Genomic DNA, 13,848 nt, shown 5'->3' with positions numbered 1-13,848 from the left:
TGCCTTACTATACCATTATGTTTTCATGCCTTGCTATACTATGACTTTTTATAGCTTACTGTACTATGAGGTTTTCTTACTTACGATACTACGTTTTTGTGACCTTTTTATGCCTTAGTATACTGACATTTTTATGACATTTTCATGCCTAACTATACTAAGACTTTTTTGTGACTTTTTATGCCTTACTATACTTTAATTTTTTATTCCTTACTATACTATGACATTTTTATAACGTTTTTATGCCTTACTATACTATGCTTTTTTTTTTAGTGCATTACTATACTATGACTTTTTTATAACTTTTTATGTCTTATACTATGACTTTTTTATGCCTAACTATACTATGACTTTTTTATAACTTTTTATGCCTTACTATACTTTGACTTTTTTATGTCTTACTATATTATGACTTTTTTATGACTTTTCATGCCTGACTATACTATGACTTTTTTGTGCCTTATTATACTATGACTTTTTATGACTTACTATACTATGATTTTTTTATTACTTTTTATGCCTTACTGTACTATGACTTTTTATGCATTATTAACTGATATTTTTATGCCTTATTATACTATTACTTTTTTATGACTTTTTCTGCCTTACTATACTGTGACTTTTTCATGACTTTTTATGCCTTACTATACTATGACTTTTTTATTACTTTTTATACCTTATTATATTATGACTTTTTATGCCTTACCATACTATGCCTTTTTATGCCTCACTATACTATTACTTTTTTTATGCCTTATTATACTATGACTTTTTCATGAATTTTTATGCCTTCCTGTACTATGACTTTTTTATGAGTTTTTATGCCTCACTATACTATGACATCTTTATGACTTTTTATGCCTTACTATACTATTACTTTTTTATGACTTTTTCTGCCTTACTATAGTATGACTTTTGACAAATTTTTATAGCTTACTGTTCTATGACTTTTTATGTCTTACTATATTATTACTTTTATTACTCTTTATGGCTTACTATTCTATGACTTTTTATGCCTTACTATTCTATGACTTTTTATACCTCATTATACTATGACTTTTTTACGACTTTTTATACTATGAATTTTTCATGACTTTTTATGCCTTCCTATTCTATGACTTTTTTATGTGTTTTTGTGCCTCACTATACTATGACTTTTTTATTACTTTTTATGCCTTACTATACTATGACTTTTTATGCCTTACTATTCTATGACTTTTTTATGCCTTACTATACTATGAATTATCTATTACTTTTTATGCCTTACTATACTATGACTTTTTCATGACTTTTTATGCCTTACTATACTATGACTTTTTTATAACGTTTTAATGCCTTACTATACAATGATTTTTTTTAATGCATTACTATAGTGTGACTTTGTTATGGCTTACTGTACTATGACTTTTTTATGACTTTTTAAGCCTTACCATACTATGACTTTTTTACCTTGATATTCTATGACTTTTTATACCTTACTATATTATGACATTTTTTATAACTTTTTATGCCTGACAATACTATGACTTTTTTGTGACTTTTTATGCCTTACTATAGTGTGACTTTTTATGGCTTACTATATTATTACTTTTTTATGCTTTACTATACTATGACTTTTTATGCCTTATTATACTATGACTTTTTTGTAACTTTTTATGCCTTATTATAGTATGACTATTTAGGCCTTGCTATACTATGACTTTTTTATGCCTTCCTATACTATGAGTTTTAATGCCTTACCATACTATGACTTTTTATACCTTACAATTTATGCCTTACTATACTATGACTTTTTTATGACTTTTTATGTCTTACTATATTATGACTTTTTTTATGACTTTTCATGCCTGACTATACCATGACTTTTTATGCCTTATTATACTATGACTTTTTTATGACTTCTTATGACTTACTATACTATTACTTTTTTATTACTTTTTATGCCCTACTATACTATGACTTTTTATGCCTTATTATTCTGTGACTTTTTTATGCCTTACTATACTATGACTTTTTTATGAGTTTTTAATGCCTCACTATACTATTACATTTTTATAACGTTTTAATGCCTTACTATACAATGATTTTTTTTGATGCATTACTATAGTGTGACTTTGTTATGGCTTACTGTACTATGAATTTTTTATGACTTTTTAAGCCTTACCATACTATGACTTTTTATACCTTACTATATTATGACATTTTTTATAACTTTTTATGCCTGACAATACTATGACTTTTTTGTGACTTTTTATGCCTTACTATAGTGTGACTTTTTATGGCTTACTATATTATTACTTTTTTATGCTTTACTATACTATGACTTTTTATGCCTTATTATACTATAACTTTTTTGTAACTTTTTATGCCTTATTATAGTATGACTATTTAGGCCTCGCTATACTATGACTTTTTTATGCCTTCCTATACTATGAGTTTTAATGCCTTACCATGCTATGACTTTTTATACCTTACAATTTATGCCTTACTATACTATGACTTTTTTATGACTTTTTATGTCTTATTATATTATGACTTTTTTTATGACTTTTCATGCCTGACTATACCATGACTTTTTATGCCTTATTATACTATGACTTTTTTATGACTTCTTATGACTTACTATACTATGACTTTTTTATTACTTTTTATGCCCTACTATACTATGACTTTTTATGCCTTATTATTCTGTGACTTTTTTATGCCTTACTATACTATGAATTATCTATTACCTTTTATGCCTTACTATATTATGACTTTTTATGCCTTACCATACTATGACGTTTTATACCTTACAATTTATGCCTTTTTTATGCCTTATTATACTATGACTTTTATATGACTTTTTATGCATTACCATACTATGACTTTTTATTCCTTACTATTCTATGACTTTTTTATGCCTTACTATAGTATGAATTTTCTATTACTTTTTATGCATTACTATACTAGGATTTTTATGCATTAATAACTGATGTTTTAATGACATTTTAATGCCTTACTATACTCTGACTTTTTTATTACTTACTATACTATTACTTTTTTATGACTTTTTCTGCCTTACTATACTATGACTTTTTCATGACTTTTTATGCCTTACTATACTATGACTTTTTCATGAATTTTTATGCCTTACTTTATTATGACTTTTTATGACTTTTTATGCCTTACTATACTATGACTTTTTATGCTTAACTATACTATGACTTTTTTATCCCTTACTATTCTAAGCATTTTTTATGACTTTCTATGCCTTACTATACTATGACTTTTTATGCCTTACTATATTCTTATTTTTATTACTTTTTACGGCTTACTATTCTATGACTTTTTATACCTTACTATTCTATGACTTTTTATACCTTATTATACTATGATTTTTTATGACTTTTTATGCTTAACTATACCATGACTTTTTTATGCCTTACTATTCTAAGCATTTTTTACAATTTTTTATGCCTTACCATACTAAGACTTTTTTATGCCTTACTATTCTATGACTTTTTTATGCCATACTATACTATAACTTTTTTTTATGACTTTTTATGCCTTACTATACTAAGAATTTTCAAGCTTTAATATACTATGATGTTTTTATGACGTTTTAATGCCTTACTATACTATGACGTTTTTAAAACTTTTTATGCCTTACTATTCTATGACGTTTTTATGCCGTACTATACTATAACTTTTCTTTATGAATGCCTTACTATACTAAGCATTTATTATACTATGACTTTTTTTATGACTTTTTTATGCCTTACTATATTATGACTTTTTTTATGACTTTTTATGCCTGACTATACTATGACTTTTTTATGCCTTACTATACTATGACTTTTTATGCCTTACTATACTATAACTTTTTTATGACTTTTTTTGCCAAACTATACTATGACTTCTTTATGACTTTTTATGCTTTACTATATTATGACGTTTTTATAACTTTTTATGCCTTACTATATTATGACTCTTTATGACTTTTTATGCCTTACTATACTATGACTTTTTATGCTTAACTATACTGTGACTTTTTTATCCCTTACTATTCTAAGCATTTTTTATGACTTTCTATGCCTTACTATATTCTTACTTTTATTACTTTTTACGGCTTACTATTCTATGACTTTTTATACCTTACTATTCTATGACTTTTTATACCTTATTATACTATGATTTTTTTATGACTTTTTATGCCTTACTATACTATGACTTTTTATGCTTAACTATACCATGACTTTTTTATGCCTTACTATTCTAAGCATTTTTTAAAATTTTTTAAGCCTTACCATACTATGACTTTTTTATGCCATACTATACTATAACTTTTTTTATGACTTTTTATGCCTTACTATACTATGAGTTTTTTATGCCTTACTATACTAAGAATTTTTATGCTTTAATATACTATGACGTTTTTATAACTTTTTATGCCTTACTATTCTATGACGTTTTAATGCCTTACTATACTATAACTTTTTTATGACTTTTTTTGCCAAACTATACTATGACTTCTTTATGACTTTTTATGCTTTACTATATTATGACGTTTTTATAATTTTTTATGCCTTACTATATTATGACTCTTTATGACTTTTTATGCCTTACTATACTATGACTTTTTATGCTTAACTATACTATGACTTTTTTATCCCTTACTATTCTAAGCATTTTTTATGAATTTCTATGCCTTACTATATTCTTACTTTTATTACTTTTTACGGCTTACTATTCTATGACTTTTTATACCTTACAATTCTATGACTTTTTATACCTTATTATACTATGATTTTTTTATGACTTTTTATGCCTTACTATTCTAAGCATTTTTTACAATTTTTTATGCCTTACCATACTATGACTTTTTTATGCCATACTATACTATAACTTTTTTTATGACTTTTTATGCCTTACTATACTATGACTTTTTTATGCCTTACTATACTAAGAATTTTTATGCTTTAATATACTATGACGTTTTTATAACTTTTTATGCCTTACTATTCTATGACGTTTTTATGCCATACTATACTATAACTTTTCTTTATGACTTTTTATGCCTTACTATACTAAGCATTTTTTATGACCTTTTATGCCTCACCATACTATGACTTTTTTATGCCTTATTATACTATGACTTTTTTATGACTTTTTTATGCCTTACTATATTATGACTTTTTTTTGACTTTTTATGCCTGACTATACTATGACTTTTTTATGCCTTACTATACTATGACTTTTTATGCCTTACTATACGATTAATTTTTTATTACTTTTTATGCCTTACTATACTATGATTTTTATGCATTAACAACTGTGATGTTTTTATGACGTTTTAATGCCTTACTATACTATAACTTTTTTTATGACTTTTTTTGCCTAACTCTACTATGACTTCTTTATGACTTTTTATGCTTTACTATACTATGACGTTTTTATGACTTTTCATGCCTTACTATACTATGACTTTTTATGCCTTACTAATCTATGACTTTTTCATGCCTTACTATACTATAAATTTTCTATTACTTTTTATGCATTACCATACTATGACTTTTTATGCCTTACTATTCTATGACTTTTTCATGAATTTTTATGCCTTACTATACTATGACTTTTTCATGAATTTTTATGCCTTACTATACTATGACTTTTTCATGAATTTGTGTTTCATGAACTGTAGCCTCTACACATGGGGCGCCTGCTTAGACCACTACGCTACACGACGCCCCTATACTCTTACTTTTATTACTTTTTACGGCTTACTATTCTATGACTTTTTATACCTTACTATTCTGACTTTTTATATGTTATTATACTATGATTTTTTTATGAGTTTTTATGCCTTACTATACTATGACTTTTTATGCTTAACTATACCATGACTTTTTTATGCCTTACTATTCTAAGCATTTTTTACAATTTTTTTATGCCTTACCATACTATGACTTTTTTAGGCTTACTATTCTATGACTTTTTTATGCCATACTATACTATAACTTTTTTTATGACTTTTTATGCCTTACTATACTATGACCTTTTATGACTTTTTATGCTTTACTATAATATGACTTTTTATGGCTTACTATTCTATGACGTTTTTATTACTTTTAATGCCTTACTATACTATGACATTTTTATGCCATACTATACTATAACTTTTTTTTATGACTTTTTATGCCTTACTATACTAAGCATTTTTTATGTCCTTTTATGCCTCACCATACTATGACTTTTTTATGCCTTATTATACTATGACTTTTTTATGACTTTTTTATGCCTTACTATATTATGACTTTTTATGGCTTACTATTCTATGACGTTTTTATTACTTTTAATGCCTTACTATACTATGACATTTTATGCCTTACTATACTATAACTTTTCTTATGACTTTTTATGCCTGAATATACTATGACTTCTTTGACTTTCTATGCTTACTATAGTATGACTTTTTTATGCCTTAGTATGCTGACTTTTTTATGCCTTACTATACTATGACTTTTTATGCTTATCATAGTATGACTTCTTTGTGCTTTAGTATGCCTTACTATATTATGAATTTTTATGCTTAACTATACTATGACTTTTTATGCCTTATTATTCTAAACATTTTTATGACTTTTTATGCCTCACCATACTATGACTTTCTTATGCCTTAATATAGTATGACTTTTTATGACTTTTTATGGCTTACTATTCTATGACTTTTTTATGCCTGACTATACCATGACTTTATATGCCTTACTTTTCAATGACTTTTTTAAGATTCACTATACTAAGCATGTTTTGTGACTTTTTATGCCTTCCTATACTATAACATTTTTATGACTTTTTTTATGCCTTACTATAACAAGCATTTTTTATGACTTTTTATGCCTTACCATACTATGACTTTTTATGCCTTACTATACTAGGACTTTTTTTTTATGACTTTTTATGCCTGACTATACTATGATTTTTTTTATGAATTTTTATGCCTTACTATACTATGACTTTTTTATGACTTTTTATGCCTTACTATACTATTACTTTTTTTTATGACTTTTAATGCCTTACTGTAGTATAACTTTTTATGACTTTTTATGGCTTATTATTGTATGACGTTTTTATGACTTTTTATGCCTGACTATACTATGACTTTTTTATGCCTTACTATATTATGACTTTTTATGCTTAACTATACTATGACTTTTTATGCCTCATTATTCTAAACATTATTATGACTTTTTTTTATGACTTTTTATGCCTCACCATACTATGACTTTCTTATGCCTTAATATAGTATGACTTTTTATGACTTTTTATGGCTTACTATTCTATGACTTTTTTATGCCTGACTATACCATGACTTTATATGCCTTACTATTCAATGACTTTTTTAAGCTTCACTATACTAAGCATGTTTTGTGACTTTTTATGCCTTACCATACTATGACTTTTTATGCCTTCCTATACTATAACATTTTTATGACTTTTTTATGCCTTACTATACCAAGCATTTTTTATGACTTTTTATGCCTTACCATACTATGACTTTTTATGCCTTACTATACTATGACTTTTTTTAATGACTTTTTATGCCTGACTATATTATGATTTTTTTATGATTTTTTATGCCTTACTATACTATGACTTTTTTATGAATTTTTATGCCTTACTATACTATTACTTTTTTTATGACTTTTTATGCCTTACTGTAGTATGACTTTTTATGACTTTTTATGGCTTATTATTGTATGACGTTTTTATGACTTTTTATGCCTGACTATACTATTACTTTTTTATGCCTTCCTATACTATGACTTTTTTATGAGTTCTTATGCCTCACTATACTATTACATTTTTATAACGTTTTAATGCCTTACTATACAATTTTTTTTTTTTGATGCATTACTATAGCGTGACTTTTTTATGGCTTACTGTACTATGACTTTTTTATGACTTTTTAAGCCTTACCATACCATGACTTTTTATACCTTGCTATTCTATGACTTTTTTATGCCTTACTATATTATGACATTTTTTATAACTTTTTATGCCTGACAGTACTATGACTTTTTTGTGACTTTTTATAACTTACTATAGTATGACTTTTTATGGCTTACTATACTATGACTTTTTTATGACTTTTTATGTCTTACTATATTATGACTTTTTTATGACTTTTCATGCCTTACTATACTATGACTTTTTATGCCTTACTAATCTATGACTTTTTCATGCCTTACTATACTATAAATTTTCTATTACTTTTTATGCATTACCATACTATGACTTTTTATGCCTTACTATTCTATGACTTTTTCATGAATTTTTATGCCTTACTATACTATGACTTTTTCATGAATTTTTATGCCTTACTATACTATGACTTTTTCATGAATTTGTGTTTCATGAACTGTAGCCTCTACACATGGGGCGCCTGCTTAGACCACTACGCTACACGACGCCCCTATACTCTTACTTTTATTACTTTTTACGGCTTACTATTCTATGACTTTTTATACCTTACTATTCTGACTTTTTATACGTTATTATACTATGATTTTTTTATGAGTTTTTATGCCTTACTATACTATGACTTTTTATGCTTAACTATACCATGACTTTTTTATGCCTTACCATACTATGACTTTTTTAGGCTTACTATTCTATGACTTTTTTATGCCATACTATACTATAACTTTTTTTATGACTTTTTATGCCTTACTATACTATGACCTTTTATGACTTTTTATGCTTTACTATAATATGACTTTTTATGGCTTACTATTCTATGACGTTTTTATTACTTTTAATGCCTTACTATACTATGACATTTTATGCCTTACTATACTATAACTTTTCTTATGACTTTTTATGCCTGAATATACTATGACTTCTTTGACTTTCTATGCTTACTATAGTATGACTTTTTTATGCCTTAGTATGCTATGACTTTTTTATGCCTGAATATACTATGACTTCTTTGACTTTTTATGCTTATCATAGTATGACTTCTTTGTGCTTTAGTATGCCTTACTATATTATGAATTTTTATGCTTAACTATACTATGACTTTTTATGCCTTATTATTCTAAACATTTTTATGACTTTTTATGCCTCACCATACTATGACTTTCTTATGCCTTAATATAGTATGACTTTTTATGACTTTTTATGGCTTACTATTCTATGACTTTTTTATGCCTGACTATACCATGACTTTATATGCCTTACTATTCAATGACTTTTTTAAGCTTCACTATACTAAGCATGTTTTGTGACTTTTTATGCCTTCCTATACTATAACATTTTTATGACTTTTTTTATGCCTTACTATAACAAGCATTTTTTATGACTTTTTATGCCTTACTATACTAGGCCTTTTTTTTTTAATGACTTTTTATGCCTGACTATACTATGATTTTTTTAATGAATTTTTATGCCTTACTATACTATGACTTTTTTATGACTTTTTATGCCTTACTATACTATTACTTTTTTTTTATGACTTTTAATGCCTTACTGTAGTATGACTTTTTATGGCTTATTATTGTATGACGTTTTTATGACTTTTTATGCCTTACTATACTATGACTTTTTATGCCTTACTATATTATGACTTTTTTATGCTTAACTATACTATGACTTTTTATGCCTTATTATTCTAAACATTATTATGACTTTTTTTTATGACTTTTTATGCCTCACCATACTATGACTTTCTTATGCCTTAATATAGTATGACTTTTTTAAGCTTCACTATACTAAGCATGTTTTGTGACTTTTTATGCCTTACCATACTATGACTTTTTATGCCTTCCTATACAATAACATTTTTATGACTTTTTTATGCCTTACTATACCAAGCATTTTTTATGACTTTTTATGCCTTACCATACTATGACTTTTTATGCCTTACTATACTATGACTTTTTTTAATGACTTTTTATGCCTGACTATATTATGATTTTTTTATGATTTTTTATGCCTTACTATACTATGACTTTTTTATGAATTTTTATGCCTTACTATACTTACTTTTTTTATGACTTTTTATGCCTTACTGTAGTATGACTTTTTATGACGTTTTTATGACTTTTTATGCCTTACTATATTATGACTTTTTTTAATGACTTTTTATGCCTTACTATACTATAACTTTTTATGCCTTACTATATACTATGACTTTTTTATGACTTTTTATGCCTTACCATACTATAACTTTTTATGCCTGACTATACTATTACTTTTTTATGCCTTATTATACTATGACTTTTTTATTAATTTTTATGCCTTCCTATACTATGACTTTTTTATGAGTTCTTATGCCTCACTATACTATTACATTTTTATAACGTTTTAATGCCTTACTATACAATTTTTTTTTTTGATGCATTACTATAGCGTGACTTTTTTATGGCTTACTGTACTATGACTTTTTTATGACTTTTTAAGCCTTACCATACCATGACTTTTTATACCTTGCTATTCTATGACTTTTTTATGCCTTACTATATTATGACATTTTTTATAACTTTTTATGCCTGACAGTACTATGACTTTTTTGTGACTTTTTATGCCTTACTATAGTATGACTTTTTATGGCTTACTATACTATGACTTTTTTATGACTTTTTATGTCTTACTATACTATGACTTTTTATGCCTTACTAATCTATGACTTTTTCATGCCTTACTATACTATAAATTTTCTATTACTTTTTATGCATTACCATACTATGACTTTTTATGCCTTACTATTCTATGACTTTTTATACCTTACTATACTATGACTTTTTCATGAATTTTTATGCCTTACTATACTATGACTTTTTCATGAATTTGTGTTTCATGAACTGTAGCCTCTACACATGGGGCGCCTGCTTAGACCACTATGCTACACGACGCCCCTATACTCTTACTTTTATTACTTTTTACGGCTTACTATTCTATGACTTTTTATACCTTACTATTCTGACTTTTTATACGTTATTATACTATGATTTTTTTATGACTTTTTATGCCTTACTATACTATGACTTTTTATGCTTAACTATACCATGACTTTTTTATGCCTTACTATTCTAAGCATTTTTTACAATTTTTTATGCCTTACCATACTATGACTTTTTTAGGCTTACTATTCTATGACTTTTTTATGCCATACTATACTATAACTTTTTTTATGACTCTTTTTGTTACATATACATCTGTTTCAGTACTTTTCATTGAGATAACAGTATTATATAGCGATATATATATTAGGAAAGAGACCAAAATATTATTCAAAATACATTTTTAACATTTTTAACATGGGCAGTGCCAGAACCAGTTAACCTCCTGTTCTGATAACAAATGATAATAACAAAATTCAAGGAAAATAAAAAAAAAAATAGAACAGAACAAAGTGGATCAGTGCATGATCTTTGGTCTCTTCTGATAAAGACGTCAGAGCAGTCACGGCAGGTTGAGTGAAGAGATGCTCGGACTGAGCCCGAGACACTGATTTGCAAACAGCGTGACATTTTTCTTCCTTCGTGCTCTCGGATGGTCTCGAGTTTCATCGTTTTATTGCCAACCACAATTAATTGGTGCGTTCTCCTCTATACTCTTTCTTTTTGGGTCACTCACACCGGGTATGTGCCTCCACATTGCTGCGCCGGAACAACACTGCGCGGGCTGGTGGTGACGCGTGGAGGCTGATTTATACTACTGCGTCAAGTCGACGCCGTCACGACGCAGAGCCTCTGCGTCGACGTGAACCCCCGACACAGAGCCTCTGCGTCCGTCAACGTGCACCTCCAAAAATGTCTAGGCATTTTATCGCAGCAATGTTTTGCTATATTGTGACAAACACTTACCTGCCCCATGGCATGTAGCCCTCCAAAATTAAGTCGCCAGGGGAATATTTTAGTCGCATTTGGCGAGTGGCGACCGTTAGTTTACAGCCCTGCTCACCATACTATGACTTTTTTATGCCTTATTATACTATGACTTTTTTATGACTTATTATACTATAAATTTTTTATTACTTTTCATGCCTTACTATACTATGACTTTTTTATGACTTTTTATGCCTTACTGTTCTATGACTTTTTTATGCCATACTATACTATAACTTTTTTTATGACTTTTTATGCCTTACTATACTATGAGTTGTTTATGCCTTACTATACCAAGAACTTTTATGCTTTAATATACTATGATGTTTTTATGACGTTTTAATGCCTTACTATACTATGACCATTTTATGACTTTTTATGCCTTACTTTACTATGACTTTTTATGCCTCATTATTCTATGACGTTTTTATACTTTACTATACTATAACTTTTTTTATGACTTTTCATGCCTTACTATACTAAGCATTTTTTATGACTTTTTATGCCTCACAATACAATGACTTTTTTATGCCTTATTATACTATGACTTTTTTATGACTTTTCTATGCCTTACTATATTAGACTTTTTTTATGACTTTTTATACCTGACTATACTATGAGTTTTTACATCTTACTATTCTATGACTTTTTTATGCCTTACTATACTATGATTTTTTATGCATTAATAACTGTGAAGTTTTTATGACGTTTTAATGCCTTACTATACTATAACTTTTTTTTATGACTTTTTTTGCCTAACTATACTATGACTTCTTTATGACTTTTTATGCCTCACCATACTATGACTTTTTTATGCCTTATTATACTATGACTTTTTTATGACTTTTTCTATGCCTTACTATACTATGACTTTTTATGACTTTTTATGGCTTATTATTCTATGACGTTTTTATGACTTTTTATGCCTGACTATTCTATAACTTTTTTATTCCTTACTATATTATGACTTTTTTTTAATTACTTTTTATGCCTGACTATACTATGACTTTTTATGCCTTACTATTCTATGACTTTTTATGCCTCACTATACTATGAATTTTTTATTACTTTTTATGCCCTATTATACTATGATTTTTATGCATTAATGCTATTATGTTTTTATGACGTTTTAATGCCTTACTATACTATGACTTTTTATTCAATACTATATTATGACTTTTCATGCCTGACTATACTATGACTTTTTATGCCTTATTATACTATGACTTTTTTATGACTTTTTATGCCTCACTTTACTATGACTTCTTATGACTTTTTATGCCTTAATATACTATGACTTTTTATGCCCTTGTATACTATGACTTATGCCATATTTGTCGCCATATCAAGAAATATGTTACCATATGTGTCAGTATAAGGGATATATTATTATGACATATATACAACCTCTGGATATATGAATGTACAAGTTTATAGCTAGCATATATGAAATACCCATATAAAATGCTACTTTATTAAAACAACATGCTTATTAATATATATATGTTTGTATATGATTTTCTTTATAATTTCTTAAATTTAAACATACATGTCTATCTTTTATATTTACATATATAATATGAACATATATCGACAGGCTTTTGGATGGATATATATTTATGTAACATATGTCTATAATATAATCAAACATACTAAAATCAATATGTGATATTGTTCCAATTTCTAATAGGTTTCATATGTAATTTTTACATACATAGGCTATACATTAAATACATATATGATTTTACTTCATATGTACATATATTTCATATATGGAAATTCAACACAAATACATATATTACATTTGCTTATGGGCATTTCTGCATGTAAATTCAAATCTTGTATGCTAATAAACTGTTTCATTTGGTGATATTAAAAAGCCAATCTCTTTGTTTTGGAGGGGGTCGGGTTGTTACGTCCCCATCAATGTAAGCAACAAACCTACGCCCTTGAGACAAACACACATGGATGCAGAACA

Source organism: Seriola aureovittata, chromosome 6 (assembly GCF_021018895.1).
Source record: "Seriola aureovittata isolate HTS-2021-v1 ecotype China chromosome 6, ASM2101889v1, whole genome shotgun sequence".
Classification (NCBI taxonomy): domain Eukaryota; kingdom Metazoa; phylum Chordata; class Actinopteri; order Carangiformes; family Carangidae; genus Seriola; species Seriola aureovittata.
Note: the sequence above shows the minus strand (reverse complement) of the source record.